General features: G+C 33.6%; 1 pseudogene; it reads right to left on the reverse strand.

Moving 5' to 3' along the window:
- Positions 1-3,328: 3,328 nt before the first annotated feature.
- LOC149187586 (heat shock cognate 70 kDa protein pseudogene) lies at positions 3,329-5,292 on the reverse strand (annotated as a pseudogene).
- Positions 5,293-5,645: the final 353 nt, after the last annotated feature.

Genomic DNA, 5,645 nt, shown 5'->3' on the forward strand with positions numbered 1-5,645 from the left:
AAGATGGAATAAAATGTGCACAAACACATTTTAATAAAATCTCATCTGTTGTAGCAAACAATAATGTTGGAGCTAATTTTTCATTCAAAATTATTTATGGGCTTATTTTTATTTTTCTTCAAAGTTATCTAGTACATTAATTACCTTTCATACTCTCCTTCGTCATATTTAAATGTGTTTTATTATTAAATTTATTAATTTGTTCAAGCATTCAATAATTGCTATCTATAACTTTTGCATAAAAATCAAATACACTCATCAATACTAGATATTACACTTGTTTTAATATAAATAATAACAAAAAAATTGTATTTAACTTTTTTTTTATTATTTTGAAAAAACATATATTATATTTTTATTAACAAATAATAATAATTAAAATGAATATTATAAAATCTATAAAATAATTAATACAAAATTATTGATGCATTACAATACTAATAAACTAATATGTTCAATACTATAAAGAAAGATAAAAATCTACGGTCATCCTAAAATACAAATGACTTTTTTTGGTTCATTTAATGTTTATTTTTAATCATTTAAATTTATGATTGGATTTTATTTATATTTAATATTTATAATTAATTTTAATAATAAAATTATAATATTTAATTGTGATATTTTATAAAAATAAAAATAAATAATTGAAAAAATATCATGGGAAGTGTCAAATCTAAGTACATAAAATATGAGTATTGAATGTGGTGTTGGTTTTGATATAAGAAAAAATTAAAAATACTTGTAATGAAAATTAATAAAATAAAAGTTCCAAATTAATAATAATAATAATAATAAATTATTTTAAAAAATTAATTAAATAATAAATTTGAATTGATATAATATTTTCAATAAAAATGAAAATAAACATAAAACGTTTTTAAATTTTAGATGAAAAAAATAAATAATACTTATTAATTAAAGTAATTGCTATGGTGTGAGTCATAAGGTATTTAAAAAAAATTGAACAAATGGAAGATGGTAAATGGCCTAAGGTTGTTTTTAATAATAGATTGTGCAAGAGTAAAAAAACTTGGATGCAACAAAATAACAAATGGTTTAGTAAATGAGGTATTTGATTGAACAAGTATCCCATAAACAACAAAGAGATAAAAGCTTTTGTTATGGAAAAATTCCACAAACATACTTGGGATAAGGAGCTAGGAAGAAAGAAAAATTACTATATTGAAGTGTTTAATCTCGCTCATAATCATCAACTAAAAGCATACATAAAGGCCAATATCTCTTGGAGAGTCAAAATTCTTATTGCTCAGTTAAGGACTAATTCTCATCAACTCCGAAACAGGGCGCTGGAAAAAGCCAAAGGAAATGTGGGAGGAAAAGGTATGTATTTTTTGTTCTTTCGGAAAAGTGGAAACAGAAAAACATTTCATTTTAGAATGTGAAGCCTTCAAAGAAAACAGGGAAAGTTATACAGATATGTTGGCAACAAGCTCTTGGGATAATCAATTTAGTGAGGGGTTTGTCTAGAAGTTGGGAACATTTATTTGAAGCTTCACCAAAAAATGGCCGAATACATCAAGCAAATAAAAAAGCAATCTGTCTTATAAGCTATTTTTAGCCTCATAGACTTCAAAATAATTTCTTTCTTCTTTCTTTTTTTCTTATATTTTGTACATTTGTTTGAATTCGTTGAAAATGTCTAATTTTTTGTTTTAAAAGAATTTTTAAAATTTATACATTTAAATTAAATAGTCTACATCATCCAAGTTTCTTAGAATTATTTAGAATACTCAAACCATTTCTACATTAAGAATGTAATTTAGCTAACAAAGAAAATTATACATAGAAATGAGTTGCCAAATTCTAAGTCACTATTAAATAATTAAACAACTAACACGACAAACGAAAACATTGAAAAGAAATCAATCTAATCCTAATGTTATCGGGAGAATCCCCATAAGAAACCATTGACAGTCACTACGTGCTGTAGCTGCATGAACGGGCACCCATTTAAGTATTTAATTAGATCAGCATAAAGCAGAATAGCCACTTCCCACCGATCCGCCAGGACCGCCTCTATGGCTCGTGTGAGAGGCACCGGAATAATTGCTACGGCCGCCACTTTAGCGAAGGCTGTATTCTCCAATGCGATAAAAATAGAATCTTAAAATAACCGGATTCTCTAAACAACCAGTTTCCACCAAATACCCGGACTGTGGCCCGTGTGAAAAGGCACGGGAATAATTGTTACGCATAAAAGCAGAATAGCCAGGTCCCACCGCATGCGGCCACTATGGCTCGTGTGAAGGGCACGGGAATAATTGTAACGCCCGCCACTTTAGCGAAGGCCGTCTTGTCCGATGCGATAAAAGTAGAATCTGAAAATATATTTTTAAATAAAATTTCAGTTAAGCGCAGTCGTACTCTCGTATTTCCTTTCTTTTAAGTTTTCATATTTAATATATATTTTTTATTCATTAATTTTATTTAAAATTAAATAAAATATTATAATTATAAATTTTAATTTTATATTTTATGAAATTTAAATGTTTTAATATTTTTAAATATTATTTAAAAATAAACTAAAATTTTTATTATATATATATATGGATATATTTCTCCGTACAAAGCTCTTTATTTAAAGAGGTGAAATGTTCGTAAAAGCATTTACTTTCGCTGTAAACAGATCGTTGAGTGATATTTGTGTAAGACATCAATTAATTTAAGAATTAAATAGGGGAGTAAAAAAGAGAGCTTAATTAAATACTTTAATATTCTAGTTTTCTTTTCTTTCTTATTTTATAAAGATTAATCAAAATTAGAAGTTTTAATTATGTTATTTATATAGTCTAATTAGTATTAAGTCACTGATATTCTAAAAGTAAATTTAAATAAGAAAAAAATCTACAATTTAACCGAAAATTATGGTTAAAGATTATGTCACCAGAACAAAATATGAAGCCATTAAACTTGATTTAAATTAAATTTAAAAAATACACCATATCTGCAATATTTTATACACAAATTATAATAATAATTAAAAACAATATTTAGAAAAAAATTTACATAATTTATAAATTCATCTGTTGAGTAAAATATGTACAATTCAAGAAGTCTTAAAAAAGACATGTAGGTAAGGGGGATAAGAAGATCGACCGAATTTGATGTAAATTTTGTTTCCTTTTGCTAATTTAAAGCTCTAAAACATCCGAACCTTTTGCTACCTGTAGGTTGGAGATTTCAAAATACATGACAATGGACAGCCTCGTACGAAAAGAGAACCATATTTGAACATTTTGCTACCTGTAGGTTGGAGATTTCAAAATCCTTGCACAATGGACTGCCTCGTATGAAAAAACCCATATCAGCACGTATGCCCATCTTGATTATGGATGGAACTGCAAACGCTCTCCAGCTCCTTCATCTTCCCATCAAACGCATCGGCCTCCGCATCCTCGTTTTGGTCCACCCAATGAATAGTACGTTCAATAGCATCCTCAATCACTCGGACGGTGTTCCTCATGTTATAAACGTAATTCTCCAACGAGTTCCTGGCCTCCACTTTCTTCTTGTGCTCTGTGTCCTCAGACCTGTATTTCTCAGCATCGTGACACATTTTCTCAATCTGCTCCTTACTCAATCTAACCTGGTCGTTTATGATGCTCATATTCTTCTTCTCGTTACTGGTTGTGTCCATCGCAGCAGATACATTGAGAATACAATTGGCATCAATGTCAAAGCTCACTTCGACACGGGGAACTTTTCTTGGACCTGCGGGAATGCCATATACATCAAATTTGCCCAACAAGTTCTCATCTCGGCTTCGAATTCCCTCACCCTCATACAGATGAAACGACAAATCAGTTTGGTTGTCTGAGAGAGTAGAACAGACTCGCTTCTTGTTGGTGGGGATAAGGGTTTTCCTAGGGATCAAGACAGCCCTGCAACCATCTGTAGCTTCAATCCATAAAGAATGAGAAGTTACATCCCGAAGAAGCGTATCTCGAACTTTCTCATCACCCTGTCTACTCAAAATAGCAGCCTGGGCCGCAGCTCCGTATGCGACGGCCTCATCGGGGTTGATATTCTTGCAGAGTTCCTTGCCATTAAACAAGTCCTGCAATAACGACTGCACTTTGGGAATCCTAGTAGACCCACCAACAAGAATCACGTCATGAATCGAATTCTTGTCCATCTTGGCATCTCCCACGCATTTTTCAACAAGCTCGATACACTTCGTAAACAAATTTATGTTAAGTTCTTCGAACATGGCCCGAGTAATGGTGGAATTGAAGTCAATACCATCAAAGAGAGAATCAATCTCAATGGTTGTCTGGGCAGTTGATGAGAGGGTTATCTTCGCCCTTACGCACGATTTTTTGAGTCTCACCAGGGCTCTGGCATTGCTGCTGATGTCTTTTTCATACTTTATCTTAATGTATCGTACAAAATAGTCAACCAATCTGTTATCAAAATCTTCGCCTCCCAAATTGTTATTACCAACTGTGGCCTTCACCTCGAAAAGATGGCTTTCAATTCTTAAAACAGAAACATTACAGGTGCCTCCACCCAAGTCAAAAATGAGAACATTGATCTTACCAACACTATTAGCCTTCGTGTCCAGTCCATAGGCAACGGCAGCAGCAGTGGGCTCGTTGATAATTCTGATAACATTCAAGCCAGCAATGACGCCAGCATCCTTTGTTGCCTGCCTCTGAGAATCGTTGAAACATGCAGGAACACTAATGACAGCCTTCGTCACCGTGGTCCTAAGATAAGCTTCAGCAATGGCCTTCATCTTTGCTAAAACCATGGAAGATATCTCCTCGGCTGCAAAACGCTTCTCCTCCCCTTTGTATGTTACAACGATGACGGGCTTATCACCAGCTCCTGGAATGACCTTGAAAGGCCATAACCCCAAATTGCTCTGAACGGACGGATCAGAGAATCGCCTTCCGATTAACCGCTTTGCATCTGCCACAAGTTAACAAACCAACTTTGCTTTAAAGTAAGAATATAACAACGGACCCGAAAAACATACATATTCAAATTTGATGGAAACAAGAAGAATGTAACAAATAAAATCGGACGGATAGTGATTGAGGATTATTGACCGTAAACTGTATTATTGGGATTTCTGGCAACTTGGTTCTCAGCGGACTCTCCGATAAAACGCTCTTTATCTGTGAAGGCGACGACGGAGGGAGTGGTTCGATTCCCGTGATCGTTGGCGATGATCTCCACCCTGCCATTCTGCCATACCGCCACACGCGAGTACGTTGTCCCCAGATCGATACCGATTGCCGGCCCGTCGCCATTTCCATTCATCGTCTCACACAACGGCACAGACAGGCTATCGCCAAACTCAAATAAAACTTAAGAGGACGAGAAAGAAAAACTTCAACTAAAACACAACCATAAACGTTCAAATTTTTGACACTCCCTCATTAAATATTTCGAAATGTGATGTTGATAGTTACTTCCTTTGAGATATTCGAGCACGCCGAATCTTTTTTGAGAATATTTAGGAGAAGGTACCATTCTATCATTTCATTTCACAGTCGCCACGCTCCTTCATTTAGTGGCGTTGATCATAAGGACAGGTGTTCCATCATCTCTCGTGGGGGCTGTGGATGTATCTCAATTGATGTCAGATTTTCTTGGACTTCGTGGCTATGTTA

Source organism: Pinus tabuliformis, chromosome 3_1 (assembly GCF_031772625.1).
Source record: "Pinus tabuliformis cultivar Carrire ecotype Pingquan chromosome 3_1, CPIR1, whole genome shotgun sequence".
NCBI classification, from domain to species: domain Eukaryota; kingdom Viridiplantae; phylum Streptophyta; class Pinopsida; order Pinales; family Pinaceae; genus Pinus; species Pinus tabuliformis.